Raw genomic sequence first — 23,613 nt, forward strand, 5'->3', positions numbered from 1 at the left:
GATATGTGGACCGTTTATTCACCTTGGACGTGCTTCCAACCGCGAAAAACAAGAGATAACCATATCCAAACATAATTTTGTACTCGTAGCTAATTGTGTCGCGATCACCAAAAAACATCCGAAACACCTTCAAACGTCAAAATTCGGCCTCCGGAATGGTCCAATGGTACGAAGAACCATTGCCTTGCCAGAAACACTCTTGGGGCTTTCCGAAATGGTATTATGGGTCGCGTGGTTCCTCACGATGTAAAAGTTACGGCGTTATGTTTGTACTATATAGTCTTACGCAACAACCAAAAAAAAAAAAAAAAAAAGAAGGAGGGATGCAACACGAGGACTTCCCGGGAGGTCACCCATCCTAGTACTACTCTCGCCCAAGCACGCTTGACTGCGGAGTTCTGATGGGATCCGGTGAATTAGTGCTGGTATGATCGCATCCGTTAGTATATACCATTCAATCGCATATATCGTGTTTTAAAAACTCTAGGGATCATTCAATGTGGGTCCCACTTGATATGTGGACCGTTTATTCACCTTGGACGTGCTTCCAACCGCGAAAAACAAGAGATAACCATATCCAAACATAATTTTGTACTTGTAGCTAATTGTGTCGCGATCACCAAAAAACATCCGAAACACCTTCAAACGTCAAAATTCGGCCTCCGGAATGGTCCAATGGTACGAAGACCCATTGCCTTGCCAGAAACACTCTTGGGGCTTTCCGAAATGGTATTATGGGTCGCGTGGTTCCTCACGATGTAAAAGTTACGGCGTTATGTTTGTACTATATAGTCTTACGCAACAACCAAAAAAAAAAAAAAAAAAAGAAGGAGGGATGCAACACGAGGACTTCCCGGGAGGTCACCCATCCTAGTACTACTCTCGCCCAAGCACGCTTGACTGCGGAGTTCTGATGGGATCCGGTGAATTAGTGCTGGTATGATCGCATCCGTTAGTATATACCATTCAATCGCATATATCGTGTTTTAAAAACTCTAGGGATCATTCAATGTGGGTCCCACTTGATATGTGGACCGTTTATTCACCTTGGACGTGCTTCCAACCGCGAAAAACAAGAGATAACCATATCCAAACATAATTTTGTACTCGTAGCTAATTGTGTCGCGATCACCAAAAAACATCCGAAACACCTTCAAACGTCAAAATTCGGCCTCCGGAATGGTCCAATGGTACGAAGACCCATTGCCTTGCCAGAAACACTCTTGGGGCTTTCCGAAATGGTATTATGGGTCGCGTGGTTCCTCACGATGTAAAAGTTACGGCGTTATGTTTGTACTATATAGTCTTACGCAACAACCAAAAAAAAAAAAAAAAAAAGAAGGAGGGATGCAACACGAGGACTTCCCGGGAGGTCACCCATCCTAGTACTACTCTCGCCCAAGCACGCTTGACTGCGGAGTTCTGATGGGATCCGGTGAATTAGTGCTGGTATGATCGCATCCGTTAGTATATACCATTCAATCGCATATATCGTGTTTTAAAAACTCTAGGGATCATTCAATGTGGGTCCCACTTGATATGTGGACCGTTTATTCACCTTGGACGTGCTTCCAACCGCGAAAAACAAGAGATAACCATATCCAAACATAATTTTGTACTCGTAGCTAATTGTGTCGCGATCACCAAAAATTATCCGAAACACCTTCAAACGTCAAAATTCGGCCTCCGGAATGGTCCAATGGTACGAAGACCCATTGCCTTGCCAGAAACACTCTTGGGGCTTTCCGAAATGGTATTATGGGTCGCGTGGTTCCTCACGATGTAAAAGTTACGGCGTTATGTTTGTACTATATAGTCTTACGCAACAACCAAAAAAAAAAAAAAAAAAAGAAGGAGGGATGCAACACGAGGACTTCCCGGGAGGTCACCCATCCTAGTACTACTCTCGCCCAAGCACGCTTGACTGCGGAGTTCTGATGGGATCCGGTGAATTAGTGCTGGTATGATCGCATCCGTTAGTATATACCATTCAATCGCATATATCGTGTTTTAAAAACTCTAGGGATCATTCAATGTGGGTCCCACTTGATATGTGGACCGTTTATTCACCTTGGACGTGCTTCCAACCGCGAAAAACAAGAGATAACCATATCCAAACATAATTTTGTACTCGTAGCTAATTGTGTCGCGATCACCAAAAAACATCCGAAACACCTTCAAACGTCAAAATTCGGCCTCCGGAATGGTCCAATGGTACGAAGACCCATTGCCTTGCCAGAAACACTCTTGGGGCTTTCCGAAATGGTATTATGGGTCGCGTGGTTCCTCACGATGTAAAAGTTACGGCGTTATGTTTGTACTATATAGTCTTACGCAACAACCAAAAAAAAAAAAAAAAGAAGAAGGAGGGATGCAACACGAGGACTTCCCGGGAGGTCACCCATCCTAGTACTACTCTCGCCCAAGCACGCTTGACTGCGGAGTTCTGATGGGATCCGGTGAATTAGTGCTGGTATGATCGCATCCGTTAGTATATACCATTCAATCGCATATATCGTGTTTTAAAAACTCTAGGGATCATTCAATGTGGGTCCCACTTGATATGTGGACCGTTTATTCACCTTGGACGTGCTTCCAACCGCGAAAAACAAGAGATAACCATATCCAAACATAATTTTGTACTCGTAGCTAATTGTGTCGCGATCACCAAAAAACATCCGAAACACCTTCAAACGTCAAAATTCGGCCTCCGGAATGGTCCAATGGTACGAAGACCCATTGCCTTGCCAGAAACACTCTTGGGGCTTTCCGAAATGGTATTATGGGTCGCGTGGTTCCTCACGATGTAAAAGTTACGGCGTTATGTTTGTACTATATAGTCTTACGCAACAACCAAAAAAAAAAAAAAAAAAAGAAGGAGGGATGCAACACGAGGACTTCCCGGGAGGTCACCCATCCTAGTACTACTCTCGCCCAAGCACGCTTGACTGCGGAGTTCTGATGGGATCCGGTGAATTAGTGCTGGTATGATCGCATCCGTTAGTATACACCATTCAATCGCATATATCGTGTTTTAAAAACTCTAGGGATCATTCAATGTGGGTCCCACTTGATATGTGGACCGTTTATTCACCTTGGACGTGCTTCCAACCGCGAAAAACAAGAGATAACCATATCCAAACATAATTTTGTACTCGTAGCTAATTGTGTCGCGATCACCAAAAAACATCCGAAACACCTTCAAACGTCAAAATTCGGCCTCCGGAATGGTCCAATGGTACGAAGAACCATTGCCTTGCCAGAAACACTCTTGGGGCTTTCCGAAATGGTATTATGGGTCGCGTGGTTCCTCACGATGTAAAAGTTACGGCGTTATGTTTGTACTATATAGTCTTACGCAACAACCAAAAAAAAAAAAAAAAAAAGAAGGAGGGATGCAACACGAGGACTTCCCGGGAGGTCACCCATCCTAGTACTACTCTCGCCCAAGCACGCTTGACTGCGGAGTTCTGATGGGATCCGGTGAATTAGTGCTGGTATGATCGCATCCGTTAGTATATACCATTCAATCGCATATATCGTGTTTTAAAAACTCTAGGGATCATTCAATGTGGGTCCCACTTGATATGTGGACCGTTTATTCACCTTGGACGTGCTTCCAACCGCGAAAAACAAGAGATAACCATATCCAAACATAATTTTGTACTTGTAGCTAATTGTGTCGCGATCACCAAAAAACATCCGAAACACCTTCAAACGTCAAAATTCGGCCTCCGGAATGGTCCAATGGTACGAAGACCCATTGCCTTGCCAGAAACACTCTTGGGGCTTTCCGAAATGGTATTATGGGTCGCGTGGTTCCTCACGATGTAAAAGTTACGGCGTTATGTTTGTACTATATAGTCTTACGCAACAACCAAAAAAAAAAAAAAAAAAAGAAGGAGGGATGCAACACGAGGACTTCCCGGGAGGTCACCCATCCTAGTACTACTCTCGCCCAAGCACGCTTGACTGCGGAGTTCTGATGGGATCCGGTGAATTAGTGCTGGTATGATCGCATCCGTTAGTATATACCATTCAATCGCATATATCGTGTTTTAAAAACTCTAGGGATCATTCAATGTGGGTCCCACTTGATATGTGGACCGTTTATTCACCTTGGACGTGCTTCCAACCGCGAAAAACAAGAGATAACCATATCCAAACATAATTTTGTACTCGTAGCTAATTGTGTCGCGATCACCAAAAAACATCCGAAACACCTTCAAACGTCAAAATTCGGCCTCCGGAATGGTCCAATGGTACGAAGACCCATTGCCTTGCCAGAAACACTCTTGGGGCTTTCCGAAATGGTATTATGGGTCGCGTGGTTCCTCACGATGTAAAAGTTACGGCGTTATGTTTGTACTATATAGTCTTACGCAACAACCAAAAAAAAAAAAAAAAAAAGAAGGAGGGATGCAACACGAGGACTTCCCGGGAGGTCACCCATCCTAGTACTACTCTCGCCCAAGCACGCTTGACTGCGGAGTTCTGATGGGATCCGGTGAATTAGTGCTGGTATGATCGCATCCGTTAGTATACACCATTCAATCGCATATATCGTGTTTTAAAAACTCTAGGGATCATTCAATGTGGGTCCCACTTGATATGTGGACCGTTTATTCACCTTGGACGTGCTTCCAACCGCGAAAAACAAGAGATAACCATATCCAAACATAATTTTGTACTCGTAGCTAATTGTGTCGCGATCACCAAAAAACATCCGAAACACCTTCAAACGTCAAAATTCGGCCTCCGGAATGGTCCAATGGTACGAAGAACCATTGCCTTGCCAGAAACACTCTTGGGGCTTTCCGAAATGGTATTATGGGTCGCGTGGTTCCTCACGATGTAAAAGTTACGGCGTTATGTTTGTACTATATAGTCTTACGCAACAACCAAAAAAAAAAAAAAAAAAAGAAGGAGGGATGCAACACGAGGACTTCCCGGGAGGTCACCCATCCTAGTACTACTCTCGCCCAAGCACGCTTGACTGCGGAGTTCTGATGGGATCCGGTGAATTAGTGCTGGTATGATCGCATCCGTTAGTATATACCATTCAATCGCATATATCGTGTTTTAAAAACTCTAGGGATCATTCAATGTGGGTCCCACTTGATATGTGGACCGTTTATTCACCTTGGACGTGCTTCCAACCGCGAAAAACAAGAGATAACCATATCCAAACATAATTTTGTACTTGTAGCTAATTGTGTCGCGATCACCAAAAAACATCCGAAACACCTTCAAACGTCAAAATTCGGCCTCCGGAATGGTCCAATGGTACGAAGACCCATTGCCTTGCCAGAAACACTCTTGGGGCTTTCCGAAATGGTATTATGGGTCGCGTGGTTCCTCACGATGTAAAAGTTACGGCGTTATGTTTGTACTATATAGTCTTACGCAACAACCAAAAAAAAAAAAAAAAAAAGAAGGAGGGATGCAACACGAGGACTTCCCGGGAGGTCACCCATCCTAGTACTACTCTCGCCCAAGCACGCTTGACTGCGGAGTTCTGATGGGATCCGGTGAATTAGTGCTGGTATGATCGCATCCGTTAGTATATACCATTCAATCGCATATATCGTGTTTTAAAAACTCTAGGGATCATTCAATGTGGGTCCCACTTGATATGTGGACCGTTTATTCACCTTGGACGTGCTTCCAACCGCGAAAAACAAGAGATAACCATATCCAAACATAATTTTGTACTCGTAGCTAATTGTGTCGCGATCACCAAAAAACATCCGAAACACCTTCAAACGTCAAAATTCGGCCTCCGGAATGGTCCAATGGTACGAAGACCCATTGCCTTGCCAGAAACACTCTTGGGGCTTTCCGAAATGGTATTATGGGTCGCGTGGTTCCTCACGATGTAAAAGTTACGGCGTTATGTTTGTACTATATAGTCTTACGCAACAACCAAAAAAAAAAAAAAAAAAAGAAGGAGGGATGCAACACGAGGACTTCCCGGGAGGTCACCCATCCTAGTACTACTCTCGCCCAAGCACGCTTGACTGCGGAGTTCTGATGGGATCCGGTGAATTAGTGCTGGTATGATCGCATCCGTTAGTATATACCATTCAATCGCATATATCGTGTTTTAAAAACTCTAGGGATCATTCAATGTGGGTCCCACTTGATATGTGGACCGTTTATTCACCTTGGACGTGCTTCCAACCGCGAAAAACAAGAGATAACCATATCCAAACATAATTTTGTACTCGTAGCTAATTGTGTCGCGATCACCAAAAATTATCCGAAACACCTTCAAACGTCAAAATTCGGCCTCCGGAATGGTCCAATGGTACGAAGACCCATTGCCTTGCCAGAAACACTCTTGGGGCTTTCCGAAATGGTATTATGGGTCGCGTGGTTCCTCACGATGTAAAAGTTACGGCGTTATGTTTGTACTATATAGTCTTACGCAACAACCAAAAAAAAAAAAAAAAAAAAGAAGGAGGGATGCAACACGAGGACTTCCCGGGAGGTCACCCATCCTAGTACTACTCTCGCCCAAGCACGCTTGACTGCGGAGTTCTGATGGGATCCGGTGAATTAGTGCTGGTATGATCGCATCCGTTAGTATATACCATTCAATCGCATATATCGTGTTTTAAAAACTCTAGGGATCATTCAATGTGGGTCCCACTTGATATGTGGACCGTTTATTCACCTTGGACGTGCTTCCAACCGCGAAAAACAAGAGATAACCATATCCAAACATAATTTTGTACTCGTAGCTAATTGTGTCGCGATCACCAAAAAACATCCGAAACACCTTCAAACGTCAAAATTCGGCCTCCGGAATGGTCCAATGGTACGAAGACCCATTGCCTTGCCAGAAACACTCTTGGGGCTTTCCGAAATGGTATTATGGGTCGCGTGGTTCCTCACGATGTAAAAGTTACGGCGTTATGTTTGTACTATATAGTCTTACGCAACAACCAAAAAAAAAAAAAAAAAAAGAAGGAGGGATGCAACACGAGGACTTCCCGGGAGGTCACCCATCCTAGTACTACTCTCGCCCAAGCACGCTTGACTGCGGAGTTCTGATGGGATCCGGTGAATTAGTGCTGGTATGATCGCATCCGTTAGTATATACCATTCAATCGCATATATCGTGTTTTAAAAACTCTAGGGATCATTCAATGTGGGTCCCACTTGATATGTGGACCGTTTATTCACCTTGGACGTGCTTCCAACCGCGAAAAACAAGAGATAACCATATCCAAACATAATTTTGTACTCGTAGCTAATTGTGTCGCGATCACCAAAAAACATCCGAAACACCTTCAAACGTCAAAATTCGGCCTCCGGAATGGTCCAATGGTACGAAGACCCATTGCCTTGCCAGAAACACTCTTGGGGCTTTCCGAAATGGTATTATGGGTCGCGTGGTTCCTCACGATGTAAAAGTTACGGCGTTATGTTTGTACTATATAGTCTTACGCAACAACCAAAAAAAAAAAAAAAAAAAGAAGGAGGGATGCAACACGAGGACTTCCCGGGAGGTCACCCATCCTAGTACTACTCTCGCCCAAGCACGCTTGACTGCGGAGTTCTGATGGGATCCGGTGAATTAGTGCTGGTATGATCGCATCCGTTAGTATATACCATTCAATCGCATATATCGTGTTTTAAAAACTCTAGGGATCATTCAATGTGGGTCCCACTTGATATGTGGACCGTTTATTCACCTTGGACGTGCTTCCAACCGCGAAAAACAAGAGATAACCATATCCAAACATAATTTTGTACTCGTAGCTAATTGTGTCGCGATCACCAAAAATTATCCGAAACACCTTCAAACGTCAAAATTCGGCCTCCGGAATGGTCCAATGGTACGAAGACCCATTGCCTTGCCAGAAACACTCTTGGGGCTTTCCGAAATGGTATTATGGGTCGCGTGGTTCCTCACGATGTAAAAGTTACGGCGTTATGTTTGTACTATATAGTCTTACGCAACAACCAAAAAAAAAAAAAAAAAAAGAAGGAGGGATGCAACACGAGGACTTCCCGGGAGGTCACCCATCCTAGTACTACTCTCGCCCAAGCACGCTTGACTGCGGAGTTCTGATGGGATCCGGTGAATTAGTGCTGGTATGATCGCATCCGTTAGTATATACCATTCAATCGCATATATCGTGTTTTAAAAACTCTAGGGATCATTCAATGTGGGTCCCACTTGATATGTGGACCGTTTATTCACCTTGGACGTGCTTCCAACCGCGAAAAACAAGAGATAACCATATCCAAACATAATTTTGTACTCGTAGCTAATTGTGTCGCGATCACCAAAAAACATCCGAAACACCTTCAAACGTCAAAATTCGGCCTCCGGAATGGTCCAATGGTACGAAGACCCATTGCCTTGCCAGAAACACTCTTGGGGCTTTCCGAAATGGTATTATGGGTCGCGTGGTTCCTCACGATGTAAAAGTTACGGCGTTATGTTTGTACTATATAGTCTTACGCAACAACCAAAAAAAAAAAAAAAAAAAGAAGGAGGGATGCAACACGAGGACTTCCCGGGAGGTCACCCATCCTAGTACTACTCTCGCCCAAGCACGCTTGACTGCGGAGTTCTGATGGGATCCGGTGAATTAGTGCTGGTATGATCGCATCCGTTAGTATATACCATTCAATCGCATATATCGTGTTTTAAAAACTCTAGGGATCATTCAATGTGGGTCCCACTTGATATGTGGACCGTTTATTCACCTTGGACGTGCTTCCAACCGCGAAAAACAAGAGATAACCATATCCAAACATAATTTTGTACTCGTAGCTAATTGTGTCGCGATCACCAAAAAACATCCGAAACACCTTCAAACGTCAAAATTCGGCCTCCGGAATGGTCCAATGGTACGAAGACCCATTGCCTTGCCAGAAACACTCTTGGGGCTTTCCGAAATGGTATTATGGGTCGCGTGGTTCCTCACGATGTAAAAGTTACGGCGTTATGTTTGTACTATATAGTCTTACGCAACAACCAAAAAAAAAAAAAAAAAAAGAAGGAGGGATGCAACACGAGGACTTCCCGGGAGGTCACCCATCCTAGTACTACTCTCGCCCAAGCACGCTTGACTGCGGAGTTCTGATGGGATCCGGTGAATTAGTGCTGGTATGATCGCATCCGTTAGTATATACCATTCAATCGCATATATCGTGTTTTAAAAACTCTAGGGATCATTCAATGTGGGTCCCACTTGATATGTGGACCGTTTATTCACCTTGGACGTGCTTCCAACCGCGAAAAACAAGAGATAACCATATCCAAACATAATTTTGTACTCGTAGCTAATTGTGTCGCGATCACCAAAAATTATCCGAAACACCTTCAAACGTCAAAATTCGGCCTCCGGAATGGTCCAATGGTACGAAGACCCATTGCCTTGCCAGAAACACTCTTGGGGCTTTCCGAAATGGTATTATGGGTCGCGTGGTTCCTCACGATGTAAAAGTTACGGCGTTATGTTTGTACTATATAGTCTTACGCAACAACCAAAAAAAAAAAAAAAAAAAGAAGGAGGGATGCAACACGAGGACTTCCCGGGAGGTCACCCATCCTAGTACTACTCTCGCCCAAGCACGCTTGACTGCGGAGTTCTGATGGGATCCGGTGAATTAGTGCTGGTATGATCGCATCCGTTAGTATATACCATTCAATCGCATATATCGTGTTTTAAAAACTCTAGGGATCATTCAATGTGGGTCCCACTTGATATGTGGACCGTTTATTCACCTTGGACGTGCTTCCAACCGCGAAAAACAAGAGATAACCATATCCAAACATAATTTTGTACTCGTAGCTAATTGTGTCGCGATCACCAAAAAACATCCGAAACACCTTCAAACGTCAAAATTCGGCCTCCGGAATGGTCCAATGGTACGAAGACCCATTGCCTTGCCAGAAACACTCTTGGGGCTTTCCGAAATGGTATTATGGGTCGCGTGGTTCCTCACGATGTAAAAGTTACGGCGTTATGTTTGTACTATATAGTCTTACGCAACAACCAAAAAAAAAAAAAAAAAAAGAAGGAGGGATGCAACACGAGGACTTCCCGGGAGGTCACCCATCCTAGTACTACTCTCGCCCAAGCACGCTTGACTGCGGAGTTCTGATGGGATCCGGTGAATTAGTGCTGGTATGATCGCATCCGTTAGTATATACCATTCAATCGCATATATCGTGTTTTAAAAACTCTAGGGATCATTCAATGTGGGTCCCACTTGATATGTGGACCGTTTATTCACCTTGGACGTGCTTCCAACCGCGAAAAACAAGAGATAACCATATCCAAACATAATTTTGTACTCGTAGCTAATTGTGTCGCGATCACCAAAAAACATCCGAAACACCTTCAAACGTCAAAATTCGGCCTCCGGAATGGTCCAATGGTACGAAGACCCATTGCCTTGCCAGAAACACTCTTGGGGCTTTCCGAAATGGTATTATGGGTCGCGTGGTTCCTCACGATGTAAAAGTTACGGCGTTATGTTTGTACTATATAGTCTTACGCAACAACCAAAAAAAAAAAAAAAAAAAGAAGGAGGGATGCAACACGAGGACTTCCCGGGAGGTCACCCATCCTAGTACTACTCTCGCCCAAGCACGCTTGACTGCGGAGTTCTGATGGGATCCGGTGAATTAGTGCTGGTATGATCGCATCCGTTAGTATATACCATTCAATCGCATATATCGTGTTTTAAAAACTCTAGGGATCATTCAATGTGGGTCCCACTTGATATGTGGACCGTTTATTCACCTTGGACGTGCTTCCAACCGCGAAAAACAAGAGATAACCATATCCAAACATAATTTTGTACTCGTAGCTAATTGTGTCGCGATCACCAAAAATTATCCGAAACACCTTCAAACGTCAAAATTCGGCCTCCGGAATGGTCCAATGGTACGAAGACCCATTGCCTTGCCAGAAACACTCTTGGGGCTTTCCGAAATGGTATTATGGGTCGCGTGGTTCCTCACGATGTAAAAGTTACGGCGTTATGTTTGTACTATATAGTCTTACGCAACAACCAAAAAAAAAAAAAAAAAAAGAAGGAGGGATGCAACACGAGGACTTCCCGGGAGGTCACCCATCCTAGTACTACTCTCGCCCAAGCACGCTTGACTGCGGAGTTCTGATGGGATCCGGTGAATTAGTGCTGGTATGATCGCATCCGTTAGTATATACCATTCAATCGCATATATCGTGTTTTAAAAACTCTAGGGATCATTCAATGTGGGTCCCACTTGATATGTGGACCGTTTATTCACCTTGGACGTGCTTCCAACCGCGAAAAACAAGAGATAACCATATCCAAACATAATTTTGTACTCGTAGCTAATTGTGTCGCGATCACCAAAAAACATCCGAAACACCTTCAAACGTCAAAATTCGGCCTCCGGAATGGTCCAATGGTACGAAGACCCATTGCCTTGCCAGAAACACTCTTGGGGCTTTCCGAAATGGTATTATGGGTCGCGTGGTTCCTCACGATGTAAAAGTTACGGCGTTATGTTTGTACTATATAGTCTTACGCAACAACCAAAAAAAAAAAAAAAAAAAGAAGGAGGGATGCAACACGAGGACTTCCCGGGAGGTCACCCATCCTAGTACTACTCTCGCCCAAGCACGCTTGACTGCGGAGTTCTGATGGGATCCGGTGAATTAGTGCTGGTATGATCGCATCCGTTAGTATATACCATTCAATCGCATATATCGTGTTTTAAAAACTCTAGGGATCATTCAATGTGGGTCCCACTTGATATGTGGACCGTTTATTCACCTTGGACGTGCTTCCAACCGCGAAAAACAAGAGATAACCATATCCAAACATAATTTTGTACTCGTAGCTAATTGTGTCGCGATCACCAAAAAACATCCGAAACACCTTCAAACGTCAAAATTCGGCCTCCGGAATGGTCCAATGGTACGAAGACCCATTGCCTTGCCAGAAACACTCTTGGGGCTTTCCGAAATGGTATTATGGGTCGCGTGGTTCCTCACGATGTAAAAGTTACGGCGTTATGTTTGTACTATATAGTCTTACGCAACAACCAAAAAAAAAAAAAAAAAAAGAAGGAGGGATGCAACACGAGGACTTCCCGGGAGGTCACCCATCCTAGTACTACTCTCGCCCAAGCACGCTTGACTGCGGAGTTCTGATGGGATCCGGTGAATTAGTGCTGGTATGATCGCATCCGTTAGTATATACCATTCAATCGCATATATCGTGTTTTAAAAACTCTAGGGATCATTCAATGTGGGTCCCACTTGATATGTGGACCGTTTATTCACCTTGGACGTGCTTCCAACCGCGAAAAACAAGAGATAACCATATCCAAACATAATTTTGTACTCGTAGCTAATTGTGTCGCGATCACCAAAAATTATCCGAAACACCTTCAAACGTCAAAATTCGGCCTCCGGAATGGTCCAATGGTACGAAGACCCATTGCCTTGCCAGAAACACTCTTGGGGCTTTCCGAAATGGTATTATGGGTCGCGTGGTTCCTCACGATGTAAAAGTTACGGCGTTATGTTTGTACTATATAGTCTTACGCAACAACCAAAAAAAAAAAAAAAAAAAGAAGGAGGGATGCAACACGAGGACTTCCCGGGAGGTCACCCATCCTAGTACTACTCTCGCCCAAGCACGCTTGACTGCGGAGTTCTGATGGGATCCGGTGAATTAGTGCTGGTATGATCGCATCCGTTAGTATATACCATTCAATCGCATATATCGTGTTTTAAAAACTCTAGGGATCATTCAATGTGGGTCCCACTTGATATGTGGACCGTTTATTCACCTTGGACGTGCTTCCAACCGCGAAAAACAAGAGATAACCATATCCAAACATAATTTTGTACTCGTAGCTAATTGTGTCGCGATCACCAAAAAACATCCGAAACACCTTCAAACGTCAAAATTCGGCCTCCGGAATGGTCCAATGGTACGAAGACCCATTGCCTTGCCAGAAACACTCTTGGGGCTTTCCGAAATGGTATTATGGGTCGCGTGGTTCCTCACGATGTAAAAGTTACGGCGTTATGTTTGTACTATATAGTCTTACGCAACAACCAAAAAAAAAAAAAAAAAAAGAAGGAGGGATGCAACACGAGGACTTCCCGGGAGGTCACCCATCCTAGTACTACTCTCGCCCAAGCACGCTTGACTGCGGAGTTCTGATGGGATCCGGTGAATTAGTGCTGGTATGATCGCATCCGTTAGTATATACCATTCAATCGCATATATCGTGTTTTAAAAACTCTAGGGATCATTCAATGTGGGTCCCACTTGATATGTGGACCGTTTATTCACCTTGGACGTGCTTCCAACCGCGAAAAACAAGAGATAACCATATCCAAACATAATTTTGTACTCGTAGCTAATTGTGTCGCGATCACCAAAAAACATCCGAAACACCTTCAAACGTCAAAATTCGGCCTCCGGAATGGTCCAATGGTACGAAGACCCATTGCCTTGCCAGAAACACTCTTGGGGCTTTCCGAAATGGTATTATGGGTCGCGTGGTTCCTCACGATGTAAAAGTTACGGCGTTATGTTTGTACTATATAGTCTTACGCAACAACCAAAAAAAAAAAAAAAAAAAGAAGGAGGGATGCAACACGAGGACTTCCCGGGAGGTCACCCATCCTAGTACTACTCTCGCCCAAGCACGCTTGACTGCGGAGTTCTGATGGGATCCGGTGAATTAGTGCTGGTATGATCGCATCCGTTAGTATATACCATTCAATCGCATATATCGTGTTTTAAAAACTCTAGGGATCATTCAATGTGGGTCCCACTTGATATGTGGACCGTTTATTCACCTTGGACGTGCTTCCAACCGCGAAAAACAAGAGATAACCATATCCAAACATAATTTTGTACTCGTAGCTAATTGTGTCGCGATCACCAAAAAACATCCGAAACACCTTCAAACGTCAAAATTCGGCCTCCGGAATGGTCCAATGGTACGAAGACCCATTGCCTTGCCAGAAACACTCTTGGGGCTTTCCGAAATGGTATTATGGGTCGCGTGGTTCCTCACGATGTAAAAGTTACGGCGTTATGTTTGTACTATATAGTCTTACGCAACAACCAAAAAAAAAAAAAAAAAAAGAAGGAGGGATGCAACACGAGGACTTCCCGGGAGGTCACCCATCCTAGTACTACTCTCGCCCAAGCACGCTTGACTGCGGAGTTCTGATGGGATCCGGTGAATTAGTGCTGGTATGATCGCATCCGTTAGTATACACCATTCAATCGCATATATCGTGTTTTAAAAACTCTAGGGATCATTCAATGTGGGTCCCACTTGATATGTGGACCGTTTATTCACCTTGGACGTGCTTCCAACCGCGAAAAACAAGAGATAACCATATCCAAACATAATTTTGTACTTGTAGCTAATTGTGTCGCGATCACCAAAAAACATCCGAAACACCTTCAAACGTCAAAATTCGGCCTCCGGAATGGTCCAATGGTACGAAGACCCATTGCCTTGCCAGAAACACTCTTGGGGCTTTCCGAAATGGTATTATGGGTCGCGTGGTTCCTCACGATGTAAAAGTTACGGCGTTATGTTTGTACTATATAGTCTTACGCAACAACCAAAAAAAAAAAAAAAAAAAGAAGGAGGGATGCAACACGAGGACTTCCCGGGAGGTCACCCATCCTAGTACTACTCTCGCCCAAGCACGCTTGACTGCGGAGTTCTGATGGGATCCGGTGCATTAGTGCTGGTATGATCGCATCCGTTAGTATATACCATTCAATCGCATATATCGTGTTTTAAAAACTCTAGGGATCATTCAATGTGGGTCCCACTTGATATGTGGACCGTTTATTCACCTTGGACGTGCTTCCAACCGCGAAAAACAAGAGATAACCATATCCAAACATAATTTTGTACTCGTAGCTAATTGTGTCGCGATCACCAAAAAACATCCGAAACACCTTCAAACGTCAAAATTCGGCCTCCGGAATGGTCCAATGGTACGAAGACCCATTGCCTTGCCAGAAACACTCTTGGGGCTTTCCGAAATGGTATTATGGGTCGCGTGGTTCCTCACGATGTAAAAGTTACGGCGTTATGTTTGTACTATATAGTCTTACGCAACAACCAAAAAAAAAAAAAAAAAAAGAAGGAGGGATGCAACACGAGGACTTCCCGGGAGGTCACCCATCCTAGTACTACTCTCGCCCAAGCACGCTTGACTGCGGAGTTCTGATGGGATCCGGTGCATTAGTGCTGGTATGATCGCATCCGTTAGTATATACCATTCAATCGCATATATCGTGTTTTAAAAACTCTAGGGATCATTCAATGTGGGTCCCACTTGATATGTGGACCGTTTATTCACCTTGGACGTGCTTCCAACCGCGAAAAACAAGAGATAACCATATCCAAACATAATTTTGTACTCGTAGCTAATTGTGTCGCGATCACCAAAAAACATCCGAAACACCTTCAAACGTCAAAATTCGGCCTCCGGAATGGTCCAATGGTACGAAGACCCATTGCCTTGCCAGAAACACTCTTGGGGCTTTCCGAAATGGTATTATGGGTCGCGTGGTTCCTCACGATGTAAAAGTTACGGCGTTATGTTTGTACTATATAGTCTTACGCAACAACCAAAAAAAAAAAAAAAAAAAGAAGGAGGGATGCAACACGAGGACTTCCCGGGAGGTCACCCATCCTAGTACTACTCTCGCCCAAGCACGCTTGACTGCGGAGTTCTGATGGGATCCGGTGCATTAGTGCTGGTATGATCGCATCCGTTAGTATATACCATTCAATCGCATATATCGTGTTTTAAAAACTCTAGGGATCATTCAATGTGGGTCCCACTTGATATGTGGACCGTTTATTCACCTTGGACGTGCTTCCAACCGCGAAAAACAAGAGATAACCATATCCAAACATAATTTTGTACTCGTAGCTAATTGTGTCGCGATCACCAAAAAACATCCGAAACACCTTCAAACGTCAAAATTCGGCCTCCGGAATGGTCCAATGGTACGAAGACCCATTGCCTTGCCAGAAACACTCTTGGGGCTTTCCGAAATGGTATTATGGGTCGCGTGGTTCCTCACGATGTAAAAGTTACGGCGTTATGTTTGTACTATATAGTCTTACGCAACAACCAAAAAAAAAAAAAAAAAAAGAAGGAGGGATGCAACACGAGGACTTCCCGGGAGGTCACCCATCCTAGTACTACTCTCGCCCAAGCACGCTTGACTGCGGAGTTCTGATGGGATCCGGTGCATTAGTGCTGGTATGATCGCATCCGTTAGTATATACCATTCAATCGCATATATCGTGTTTTAAAAACTCTAGGGATCATTCAATGTGGGTCCCACTTGATATGTGGACCGTTTATTCACCTTGGACGTGCTTCCAACCGCGAAAAACAAGAGATAACCATATCCAAACATAATTTTGTACTCGTAGCTAATTGTGTCGCGATCACCAAAAAACATCCGAAACACCTTCAAACGTCAAAATTCGGCCTCCGGAATGGTCCAATGGTACGAAGACCCATTGCCTTGCCAGAAACACTCTTGGGGCTTTCCGAAATGGTATTATGGGTCGCGTGGTTCCTCACGATGTAAAAGTTACGGCGTTATGTTTGTACTATATAGTCTTACGCAACAACCAAAAAAAAAAAAAAAAAAAGAAGGAGGGATGCAACACGAGGACTTCCCGGGAGGTCACCCATCCTAGTACTACTCTCGCCCAAGCACGCTTGACTGCGGAGTTCTGATGGGATCCGGTGCATTAGTGCTGGTATGATCGCATCCGTTAGTATATACCATTCAATCGCATATATCGTGTTTTAAAAACTCTAGGGATCATTCAATGTGGGTCCCACTTGATATGTGGACCGTTTATTCACCTTGGACGTGCTTCCAACCGCGAAAAACAAGAGATAACCATATCCAAACATAATTTTGTACTCGTAGCTAATTGTGTCGCGATCACCAAAAAACATCCGAAACACCTTCAAACGTCAAAATTCGGCCTCCGGAATGGTCCAATGGTACGAAGACCCATTGCCTTGCCAGAAACACTCTTGGGGCTTTCCGAAATGGTATTATGGGTCGCGTGGTTCCTCACGATGTAAAAGTTACGGCGTTATGTTTGTACTATATAGTCTTACGCAACAACCAAAAAAAAAAAAAAAAAAAGAAGGAGGGATGCAACACGAGGACTTCCCGGGAGGTCACCCATCCTAGTACTACTCTCGCCCAAGCACGCTTGACTGCGGAGTTCTGATGGGATCCGGTGCATTAGTGCTGGTATGATCGCATCCGTTAGTATATACCATTCAATCGCATATATCGTGTTTTAAAAACTCTAGGGATCATTCAATGTGGGTCCCACTTGATATGTGGACCGTTTATTCACCTTGGACGTGCTTCCAACCGCGAAAAACAAGAGATAACCATATCCAAACATAATTTTGTACTCGTAGCTAATTGTGTCGCGATCACCAAAAAACATCCGAAACACCTTCAAACGTCAAAATTCGGCCTCCGGAATGGTCCAATGGTACGAAGACCCATTGCCTTGCCAGAAACACTCTTGGGGCTTTCCGAAATGGTATTATGGGTCGCGTGGTTCCTCACGATGTAAAAGTTACGGCGTTATGTTTGTACTATATAGTCTTACGCAACAACCAAAAAAAAAAAAAAAAAAAGAAGGAGGGATGCAACACGAGGACTTCCCGGGAGGTCACCCATCCTAGTACTACTCTCGCCCAAGCACGCTTGACTGCGGAGTTCTGATGGGATCCGGTGCATTAGTGCTGGTATGATCGCATCCGTTAGTATATACCATTCAATCGCATATATCGTGTTTTAAAAACTCTAGGGATCATTCAATGTGGGTCCCACTTGATATGTGGACCGTTTATTCACCTTGGACGTGCTTCCAACCGCGAAAAACAAGAGATAACCATATCCAAACATAATTTTGTACTCGTAGCTAATTGTGTCGCGATCACCAAAAAACATCCGAAACACCTTCAAACGTCAAAATTCGGCCTCCGGAATGGTCCAATGGTACGAAGACCCATTGCCTTGCCAGAAACACTCTTGGGGCTTTCCGAAATGGTATTATGGGTCGCGTGGTTCCTCACGATGTAAAAGTTACGGCGTTATGTTTGTACTATATAGTCTTACGCAACAACCAAAAAAAAAAAAAAAAAAAGAAGGAGGGATGCAACACGAGGACTTCCCGGGAGGTCACCCATCCTAGTACTACTCTCGCCCAAGCACGCTTGACTGCGGAGTTCTGATGGGATCCGGTGCATTAGTGCTGGTATGATCGCATCCGTTAGTATATACCATTCAATCGCATATATCGTGTTTTAAAAACTCTAGGGATCATTCAATGTGGGTCCCACTTGATATGTGGACCGTTTATTCACCTTGGACGTGCTTCCAACCGCGAAAAACAAGAGATAACCATATCCAAACATAATTTTGTACTCGTAGCTAATTGTGTCGCGATCACCAAAAAACATCCGAAACACCTTCAAACGTCAAAATTCGGCCTCCGGAATGGTCCAATGGTACGAAGACCCATTGCCTTGCCAGAAACACTCTTGGGGCTTTCCGAAATGGTATTATGGGTCGCGTGGTTCCTCACGATGTAAAAGTTACGGCGTTATGTTTGTACTATATAGTCTTACGCAACAACCAAAAAAAAAAAAAAAAAAAGAAGGAGGGATGCAACACGAGGACTTCCCGGGAGGTCACCCATCCTAGTACTACTCTCGCCCAAGCACGCTTGACTGCGGAGTTCTGATGGGATCCGGTGCATTAGTGCTGGTATGATCGCATCCGTTAGTATATACCATTCAATCGCATATATCGTGTTTTAAAAACTCTAGGGATCATTCAATGTGGGTCCCACTTGATATGTGGACCGTTTATTCACCTTGGACGTGCTTCCAACCGCGAAAAACAAGAGATAACCATATCCAAACATAATTTTGTACTCGTAGCTAATTGTGTCGCGATCACCAAAAAACATCCGAAACACCTTCAAACGTCAAAATTCGGCCTCCGGAATGGTCCAATGGTACGAAGACCCATTGCCTTGCCAGAAACACTCTTGGGGCTTTCCGAAATGGTATTATGGGTCGCGTGGTTCCTCACGATGTAAAAGTTACGGCGTTATGTTTGTACTATATAGTCTTACGCAACAACCAAAAAAAAAAAAAAAAAAAGAAGGAGGGATGCAACACGAGGACTTCCCGGGAGGTCACCCATCCTAGTACTACTCTCGCCCAAGCACGCTTGACTGCGGAGTTCTGATGGGATCCGGTGCATTAGTGCTGGTATGATCGCATCCGTTAGTATATACCATTCAATCGCATATATCGTGTTTTAAAAACTCTAGGGATCATTCAATGTGGGTCCCACTTGATATGTGGACCGTTTATTCACCTTGGACGTGCTTCCAACCGCGAAAAACAAGAGATAACCATATCCAAACATAATTTTGTACTCGTAGCTAATTGTGTCGCGATCACCAAAAAACATCCGAAACACCTTCAAACGTCAAAATTCGGCCTCCGGAATGGTCCAATGGTACGAAGACCCATTGCCTTGCCAGAAACACTCTTGGGGCTTTCCGAAATGGTATTATGGGTCGCGTGGTTCCTCACGATGTAAAAGTTACGGCGTTATGTTTGTACTATATAGTCTTACGCAACAACCAAAAAAAAAAAAAAAAAAAGAAGGAGGGATGCAACACGAGGACTTCCCGGGAGGTCACCCATCCTAGTACTACTCTCGCCCAAGCACGCTTGACTGCGGAGTTCTGATGGGATCCGGTGCATTAGTGCTGGTATGATCGCATCCGTTAGTATATACCATTCAATCGCATATATCGTGTTTTAAAAACTCTAGGGATCATTCAATGTGGGTCCCACTTGATATGTGGACCGTTTATTCACCTTGGACGTGCTTCCAACCGCGAAAAACAAGAGATAACCATATCCAAACATAATTTTGTACTCGTAGCTAATTGTGTCGCGATCACCAAAAAACATCCGAAACACCTTCAAACGTCAAAATTCGGCCTCCGGAATGGTCCAATGGTACGAAGACCCATTGCCTTGCCAGAAACACTCTTGGGGCTTTCCGAAATGGTATTATGGGTCGCGTGGTTCCTCACGATGTAAAAGTTACGGCGTTATGTTTGTACTATATAGTCTTACGCAACAACCAAAAAAAAAAAAAAAAAAAGAAGGAGGGATGCAACACGAGGACTTCCCGGGAGGTCACCCATCCTAGTACTACTCTCGCCCAAGCACGCTTGACTGCGGAGTTCTGATGGGATCCGGTGCATTAGTGCTGGTATGATCGCATCCGTTAGTATATACCATTCAATCGCATATATCGTGTTTTAAAAACTCTAGGGATCATTCAATGTGGGTCCCACTTGATATGTGGACCGTTTATTCACCTTGGACGTGCTTCCAACCGCGAAAAACAAGAGATAACCATATCCAAACATAATTTTGTACTCGTAGCTAATTGTGTCGCGATCACCAAAAAACATCCGAAACACCTTCAAACGTCAAAATTCGGCCTCCGGAATGGTCCAATGGTACGAAGACCCATTGCCTTGCCAGAAACACTCTTGGGGCTTTCCGAAATGGTATTATGGGTCGCGTGGTTCCTCACGATGTAAAAGTTACGGCGTTATGTTTGTACTATATAGTCTTACGCAACAACCAAAAAAAAAAAAAAAAAAAGAAGGAGGGATGCAACACGAGGACTTCCCGGGAGGTCACCCATCCTAGTACTACTCTCGCCCAAGCACGCTTGACTGCGGAGTTCTGATGGGATCCGGTGCATTAGTGCTGGTATGATCGCATCCGTTAGTATATACCATTCAATCGCATATATCGTGTTTTAAAAACTCTAGGGATCATTCAATGTGGGTCCCACTTGATATGTGGACCGTTTATTCACCTTGGACGTGCTTCCAACCGCGAAAAACAAGAGATAACCATATCCAAACATAATTTTGTACTCGTAGCTAATTGTGTCGCGATCACCAAAAAACATCCGAAACACCTTCAAACGTCAAAATTCGGCCTCCGGAATGGTCCAATGGTACGAAGACCCATTGCCTTGCCAGAAACACTCTTGGGGCTTTCCGAAATGGTATTATGGGTCGCGTGGTTCCTCACGATGTAAAAGTTACGGCGTTATGTTTGTACTATATAGTCTTACGCAACAACCAAAAAAAAAAAAAAAAAAAGAAGGAGGGATGCAACACGAGGACTTCCCGGGAGGTCACCCATCCTAGTACTACTCTCGCCCAAGCACGCTTGACTGCGGAGTTCTGATGGGATCCGGTGCATTAGTGCTGGTATGATCGCATCCGTTAGTATATACCATTCAATCGCATATATCGTGTTTTAAAAACTCTAGGGATCATTCAATGTGGGTCCCACTTGATATGTGGACCGTTTATTCACCTTGGACGTGCTTCCAACCGCGAAAAACAAGAGATAACCATATCCAAACATAATTTTGTACTCGTAGCTAATTGTGTCGCGATCACCAAAAAACATCCGAAACACCTTCAAACGTCAAAATTCGGCCTCCGGAATGGTCCAATGGTACGAAGACCCATTGCCTTGCCAGAAACACTCTTGGGGCTTTCCGAAATGGTATTATGGGTCGCGTGGTTCCTCACGATGTAAAAGTTACGGCGTTATGTTTGTACTATATAGTCTTACGCAACAACCAAAAAAAAAAAAAAAAAAAGAAGGAGGGATGCAACACGAGGACTTCCCGGGAGGTCACCCATCCTAGTACTACTCTCGCCCAAGCACGCTTGACTGCGGAGTTCTGATGGGATCCGGTGCATTAGTGCTGGTATGATCGCATCCGTTAGTATATACCATTCAATCGCATATATCGTGTTTTAAAAACTCTAGGGATCATTCAATGTGGGTCCCACTTGATATGTGGACCGTTTATTCACCTTGGACGTGCTTCCAACCGCGAAAAACAAGAGATAACCATATCCAAACATAATTTTGTACTCGTAGCTAATTGTGTCGCGATCACCAAAAAACATCCGAAACACCTTCAAACGTCAAAATTCGGCCTCCGGAATGGTCCAATGGTACGAAGACCCATTGCCTTGCCAGAAACACTCTTGGGGCTTTCCGAAATGGTATTATGGGTCGCGTGGTTCCTCACGATGTAAAAGTTACGGCGTTATGTTTGTACTATATAGTCTTACGCAACAACCAAAAAAAAAAAAAAAAAAAGAAGGAGGGATGCAACACGAGGACTTCCCGGGAGGTCACCCATCCTAGTACTACTCTCGCCCAAGCACGCTTGACTGCGGAGTTCTGATGGGATCCGGTGCATTAGTGCTGGTATGATCGCATCCGTTAGTATATACCATTCAATCGCATATATCGTGTTTTAAAAACTCTAGGGATCATTCAATGTGGGTCCCACTTGATATGTGGACCGTTTATTCACCTTGGACGTGCTTCCAACCGCGAAAAACAAGAGATAACCATATCCAAACATAATTTTGTACTCGTAGCTAATTGTGTCGCGATCACCAAAAAACATCCGAAACACCTTCAAACGTCAAAATTCGGCCTCCGGAATGGTCCAATGGTACGAAGACCCATTGCCTTGCCAGAAACACTCTTGGGGCTTTCCGAAATGGTATTATGGGTCGCGTGGTTCCTCACGATGTAAAAGTTACGGCGTTATGTTTGTACTATATAGTCTTACGCAACAACCAAAAAAAAAAAAAAAAAAAGAAGGAGGGATGCAACACGAGGACTTCCCGGGAGGTCACCCATCCTAGTACTACTCTCGCCCAAGCACGCTTGACTGCGGAGTTCTGATGGGATCCGGTGCATTAGTGCTGGTATGATCGCATCCGTTAGTATATACCATTCAATCGCATATATCGTGTTTTAAAAACTCTAGGGATCATTCAATGTGGGTCCCACTTGATATGTGGACCGTTTATTCACCTTGGACGTGCTTCCAACCGCGAAAAACAAGAGATAACCATATCCAAACATAATTTTGTACTCGTAGCTAATTGTGTCGCGATCACCAAAAAACATCCGAAACACCTTCAAACGTCAAAATTCGGCCTCCGGAATGGTCCAATGGTACGAAGACCCATTGCCTTGCCAGAAACACTCTTGGGGCTTTCCGAAATGGTATTATGGGTCGCGTGGTTCCTCACGATGTAAAAGTTACGGCGTTATGTTTGTACTATATAGTCTTACGCAACAACCAAAAAAAAAAAAAAAAAAAGAAGGAGGGATGCAACACGAGGACTTCCCGGGAGGTCACCCATCCTAGTACTACTCTCGCCCAAGCACGCTTGACTGCGGAGTTCTGATGGGATCCGGTGCATTAGTGCTGGTATGATCGCATCCGTTAGTATATACCATTCAATCGCATATATCGTGTTTTAAAAACTCTAGGGATCATTCAATGTGGGTCCCACTTGATATGTGGACCGTTTATTCACCTTGGACGTGCTTCCAACCGCGAAAAACAAGAGATAAC

General features: G+C 44.2%; 46 non-coding genes across 46 annotated transcripts; all 46 read right to left on the reverse strand.

Annotated features, from left to right (window-relative positions):
- Positions 1 to 320: 320 nt before the first annotated feature.
- Positions 321 to 439, reverse strand: LOC147936742 (5S ribosomal RNA). The gene has a single exon (XR_015569491.1). It is a non-coding gene; the product is annotated as a 5S ribosomal RNA (ribosomal RNA).
- A 393-nt stretch (positions 440 to 832) lies between these two features.
- Positions 833 to 951, reverse strand: LOC147936743 (5S ribosomal RNA). Its single transcript, XR_015569493.1, has one exon. It is a non-coding gene; the product is annotated as a 5S ribosomal RNA (ribosomal RNA).
- A 393-nt stretch (positions 952 to 1,344) lies between these two features.
- Positions 1,345 to 1,463, reverse strand: LOC147936744 (5S ribosomal RNA). The gene has a single exon (XR_015569494.1). It is a non-coding gene; the product is annotated as a 5S ribosomal RNA (ribosomal RNA).
- A 393-nt stretch (positions 1,464 to 1,856) lies between these two features.
- LOC147936745 (5S ribosomal RNA) lies at positions 1,857 to 1,975 on the reverse strand. The gene has a single exon (XR_015569495.1). It is a non-coding gene; the product is annotated as a 5S ribosomal RNA (ribosomal RNA).
- Positions 1,976 to 2,368: 393 nt separating this feature from the next.
- Positions 2,369 to 2,487, reverse strand: LOC147936746 (5S ribosomal RNA). The gene has a single exon (XR_015569496.1). It is a non-coding gene; the product is annotated as a 5S ribosomal RNA (ribosomal RNA).
- A 393-nt stretch (positions 2,488 to 2,880) lies between these two features.
- Positions 2,881 to 2,999, reverse strand: LOC147936747 (5S ribosomal RNA). Its single transcript, XR_015569497.1, has one exon. It is a non-coding gene; the product is annotated as a 5S ribosomal RNA (ribosomal RNA).
- A 393-nt stretch (positions 3,000 to 3,392) lies between these two features.
- Positions 3,393 to 3,511, reverse strand: LOC147936748 (5S ribosomal RNA). Its single transcript, XR_015569499.1, has one exon. It is a non-coding gene; the product is annotated as a 5S ribosomal RNA (ribosomal RNA).
- Positions 3,512 to 3,904: 393 nt separating this feature from the next.
- LOC147936749 (5S ribosomal RNA) lies at positions 3,905 to 4,023 on the reverse strand. Its single transcript, XR_015569500.1, has one exon. It is a non-coding gene; the product is annotated as a 5S ribosomal RNA (ribosomal RNA).
- A 393-nt stretch (positions 4,024 to 4,416) lies between these two features.
- Positions 4,417 to 4,535, reverse strand: LOC147936750 (5S ribosomal RNA). Its single transcript, XR_015569501.1, has one exon. It is a non-coding gene; the product is annotated as a 5S ribosomal RNA (ribosomal RNA).
- Positions 4,536 to 4,928: 393 nt separating this feature from the next.
- On the reverse strand, positions 4,929 to 5,047 carry LOC147936751 (5S ribosomal RNA). Its single transcript, XR_015569502.1, has one exon. It is a non-coding gene; the product is annotated as a 5S ribosomal RNA (ribosomal RNA).
- A 393-nt stretch (positions 5,048 to 5,440) lies between these two features.
- Positions 5,441 to 5,559, reverse strand: LOC147936752 (5S ribosomal RNA). Its single transcript, XR_015569503.1, has one exon. It is a non-coding gene; the product is annotated as a 5S ribosomal RNA (ribosomal RNA).
- Positions 5,560 to 5,952: 393 nt separating this feature from the next.
- On the reverse strand, positions 5,953 to 6,071 carry LOC147936753 (5S ribosomal RNA). Its single transcript, XR_015569505.1, has one exon. It is a non-coding gene; the product is annotated as a 5S ribosomal RNA (ribosomal RNA).
- A 394-nt stretch (positions 6,072 to 6,465) lies between these two features.
- LOC147936754 (5S ribosomal RNA) lies at positions 6,466 to 6,584 on the reverse strand. Its single transcript, XR_015569506.1, has one exon. It is a non-coding gene; the product is annotated as a 5S ribosomal RNA (ribosomal RNA).
- A 393-nt stretch (positions 6,585 to 6,977) lies between these two features.
- LOC147936755 (5S ribosomal RNA) lies at positions 6,978 to 7,096 on the reverse strand. The gene has a single exon (XR_015569507.1). It is a non-coding gene; the product is annotated as a 5S ribosomal RNA (ribosomal RNA).
- Positions 7,097 to 7,489: 393 nt separating this feature from the next.
- Positions 7,490 to 7,608, reverse strand: LOC147936756 (5S ribosomal RNA). The gene has a single exon (XR_015569508.1). It is a non-coding gene; the product is annotated as a 5S ribosomal RNA (ribosomal RNA).
- Positions 7,609 to 8,001: 393 nt separating this feature from the next.
- LOC147936757 (5S ribosomal RNA) lies at positions 8,002 to 8,120 on the reverse strand. The gene has a single exon (XR_015569509.1). It is a non-coding gene; the product is annotated as a 5S ribosomal RNA (ribosomal RNA).
- A 393-nt stretch (positions 8,121 to 8,513) lies between these two features.
- On the reverse strand, positions 8,514 to 8,632 carry LOC147936758 (5S ribosomal RNA). Its single transcript, XR_015569510.1, has one exon. It is a non-coding gene; the product is annotated as a 5S ribosomal RNA (ribosomal RNA).
- Positions 8,633 to 9,025: 393 nt separating this feature from the next.
- On the reverse strand, positions 9,026 to 9,144 carry LOC147936759 (5S ribosomal RNA). Its single transcript, XR_015569511.1, has one exon. It is a non-coding gene; the product is annotated as a 5S ribosomal RNA (ribosomal RNA).
- A 393-nt stretch (positions 9,145 to 9,537) lies between these two features.
- LOC147936760 (5S ribosomal RNA) lies at positions 9,538 to 9,656 on the reverse strand. The gene has a single exon (XR_015569512.1). It is a non-coding gene; the product is annotated as a 5S ribosomal RNA (ribosomal RNA).
- A 393-nt stretch (positions 9,657 to 10,049) lies between these two features.
- On the reverse strand, positions 10,050 to 10,168 carry LOC147936761 (5S ribosomal RNA). The gene has a single exon (XR_015569513.1). It is a non-coding gene; the product is annotated as a 5S ribosomal RNA (ribosomal RNA).
- Positions 10,169 to 10,561: 393 nt separating this feature from the next.
- LOC147936762 (5S ribosomal RNA) lies at positions 10,562 to 10,680 on the reverse strand. Its single transcript, XR_015569514.1, has one exon. It is a non-coding gene; the product is annotated as a 5S ribosomal RNA (ribosomal RNA).
- Positions 10,681 to 11,073: 393 nt separating this feature from the next.
- LOC147936763 (5S ribosomal RNA) lies at positions 11,074 to 11,192 on the reverse strand. Its single transcript, XR_015569516.1, has one exon. It is a non-coding gene; the product is annotated as a 5S ribosomal RNA (ribosomal RNA).
- A 393-nt stretch (positions 11,193 to 11,585) lies between these two features.
- LOC147936764 (5S ribosomal RNA) lies at positions 11,586 to 11,704 on the reverse strand. Its single transcript, XR_015569517.1, has one exon. It is a non-coding gene; the product is annotated as a 5S ribosomal RNA (ribosomal RNA).
- Positions 11,705 to 12,097: 393 nt separating this feature from the next.
- LOC147936765 (5S ribosomal RNA) lies at positions 12,098 to 12,216 on the reverse strand. Its single transcript, XR_015569518.1, has one exon. It is a non-coding gene; the product is annotated as a 5S ribosomal RNA (ribosomal RNA).
- A 393-nt stretch (positions 12,217 to 12,609) lies between these two features.
- LOC147936766 (5S ribosomal RNA) lies at positions 12,610 to 12,728 on the reverse strand. Its single transcript, XR_015569519.1, has one exon. It is a non-coding gene; the product is annotated as a 5S ribosomal RNA (ribosomal RNA).
- Positions 12,729 to 13,121: 393 nt separating this feature from the next.
- On the reverse strand, positions 13,122 to 13,240 carry LOC147936767 (5S ribosomal RNA). The gene has a single exon (XR_015569520.1). It is a non-coding gene; the product is annotated as a 5S ribosomal RNA (ribosomal RNA).
- Positions 13,241 to 13,633: 393 nt separating this feature from the next.
- On the reverse strand, positions 13,634 to 13,752 carry LOC147936768 (5S ribosomal RNA). The gene has a single exon (XR_015569521.1). It is a non-coding gene; the product is annotated as a 5S ribosomal RNA (ribosomal RNA).
- A 393-nt stretch (positions 13,753 to 14,145) lies between these two features.
- On the reverse strand, positions 14,146 to 14,264 carry LOC147936769 (5S ribosomal RNA). Its single transcript, XR_015569522.1, has one exon. It is a non-coding gene; the product is annotated as a 5S ribosomal RNA (ribosomal RNA).
- A 393-nt stretch (positions 14,265 to 14,657) lies between these two features.
- Positions 14,658 to 14,776, reverse strand: LOC147936770 (5S ribosomal RNA). Its single transcript, XR_015570206.1, has one exon. It is a non-coding gene; the product is annotated as a 5S ribosomal RNA (ribosomal RNA).
- A 393-nt stretch (positions 14,777 to 15,169) lies between these two features.
- Positions 15,170 to 15,288, reverse strand: LOC147936771 (5S ribosomal RNA). Its single transcript, XR_015570207.1, has one exon. It is a non-coding gene; the product is annotated as a 5S ribosomal RNA (ribosomal RNA).
- A 393-nt stretch (positions 15,289 to 15,681) lies between these two features.
- LOC147936772 (5S ribosomal RNA) lies at positions 15,682 to 15,800 on the reverse strand. The gene has a single exon (XR_015570208.1). It is a non-coding gene; the product is annotated as a 5S ribosomal RNA (ribosomal RNA).
- Positions 15,801 to 16,193: 393 nt separating this feature from the next.
- LOC147936773 (5S ribosomal RNA) lies at positions 16,194 to 16,312 on the reverse strand. Its single transcript, XR_015570209.1, has one exon. It is a non-coding gene; the product is annotated as a 5S ribosomal RNA (ribosomal RNA).
- A 393-nt stretch (positions 16,313 to 16,705) lies between these two features.
- Positions 16,706 to 16,824, reverse strand: LOC147936774 (5S ribosomal RNA). The gene has a single exon (XR_015570211.1). It is a non-coding gene; the product is annotated as a 5S ribosomal RNA (ribosomal RNA).
- Positions 16,825 to 17,217: 393 nt separating this feature from the next.
- On the reverse strand, positions 17,218 to 17,336 carry LOC147936775 (5S ribosomal RNA). Its single transcript, XR_015570212.1, has one exon. It is a non-coding gene; the product is annotated as a 5S ribosomal RNA (ribosomal RNA).
- Positions 17,337 to 17,729: 393 nt separating this feature from the next.
- On the reverse strand, positions 17,730 to 17,848 carry LOC147936776 (5S ribosomal RNA). Its single transcript, XR_015570213.1, has one exon. It is a non-coding gene; the product is annotated as a 5S ribosomal RNA (ribosomal RNA).
- Positions 17,849 to 18,241: 393 nt separating this feature from the next.
- LOC147936777 (5S ribosomal RNA) lies at positions 18,242 to 18,360 on the reverse strand. Its single transcript, XR_015570214.1, has one exon. It is a non-coding gene; the product is annotated as a 5S ribosomal RNA (ribosomal RNA).
- Positions 18,361 to 18,753: 393 nt separating this feature from the next.
- On the reverse strand, positions 18,754 to 18,872 carry LOC147936778 (5S ribosomal RNA). Its single transcript, XR_015570215.1, has one exon. It is a non-coding gene; the product is annotated as a 5S ribosomal RNA (ribosomal RNA).
- Positions 18,873 to 19,265: 393 nt separating this feature from the next.
- On the reverse strand, positions 19,266 to 19,384 carry LOC147936779 (5S ribosomal RNA). The gene has a single exon (XR_015570216.1). It is a non-coding gene; the product is annotated as a 5S ribosomal RNA (ribosomal RNA).
- A 393-nt stretch (positions 19,385 to 19,777) lies between these two features.
- Positions 19,778 to 19,896, reverse strand: LOC147936780 (5S ribosomal RNA). The gene has a single exon (XR_015570217.1). It is a non-coding gene; the product is annotated as a 5S ribosomal RNA (ribosomal RNA).
- Positions 19,897 to 20,289: 393 nt separating this feature from the next.
- On the reverse strand, positions 20,290 to 20,408 carry LOC147936781 (5S ribosomal RNA). Its single transcript, XR_015570218.1, has one exon. It is a non-coding gene; the product is annotated as a 5S ribosomal RNA (ribosomal RNA).
- A 393-nt stretch (positions 20,409 to 20,801) lies between these two features.
- Positions 20,802 to 20,920, reverse strand: LOC147936782 (5S ribosomal RNA). The gene has a single exon (XR_015570219.1). It is a non-coding gene; the product is annotated as a 5S ribosomal RNA (ribosomal RNA).
- A 393-nt stretch (positions 20,921 to 21,313) lies between these two features.
- Positions 21,314 to 21,432, reverse strand: LOC147936783 (5S ribosomal RNA). The gene has a single exon (XR_015570220.1). It is a non-coding gene; the product is annotated as a 5S ribosomal RNA (ribosomal RNA).
- Positions 21,433 to 21,825: 393 nt separating this feature from the next.
- LOC147936784 (5S ribosomal RNA) lies at positions 21,826 to 21,944 on the reverse strand. Its single transcript, XR_015570222.1, has one exon. It is a non-coding gene; the product is annotated as a 5S ribosomal RNA (ribosomal RNA).
- Positions 21,945 to 22,337: 393 nt separating this feature from the next.
- LOC147936785 (5S ribosomal RNA) lies at positions 22,338 to 22,456 on the reverse strand. Its single transcript, XR_015570223.1, has one exon. It is a non-coding gene; the product is annotated as a 5S ribosomal RNA (ribosomal RNA).
- A 393-nt stretch (positions 22,457 to 22,849) lies between these two features.
- LOC147936786 (5S ribosomal RNA) lies at positions 22,850 to 22,968 on the reverse strand. The gene has a single exon (XR_015570224.1). It is a non-coding gene; the product is annotated as a 5S ribosomal RNA (ribosomal RNA).
- A 393-nt stretch (positions 22,969 to 23,361) lies between these two features.
- Positions 23,362 to 23,480, reverse strand: LOC147936787 (5S ribosomal RNA). The gene has a single exon (XR_015570225.1). It is a non-coding gene; the product is annotated as a 5S ribosomal RNA (ribosomal RNA).
- Positions 23,481 to 23,613: the final 133 nt, after the last annotated feature.

Source organism: Camelina sativa, chromosome 10 (genome assembly GCF_030686135.1).
Source record: "Camelina sativa cultivar CO46 ecotype springtype chromosome 10, ASM3068613v1".
Lineage (NCBI taxonomy): Eukaryota > Viridiplantae > Streptophyta > Magnoliopsida > Brassicales > Brassicaceae > Camelina > Camelina sativa.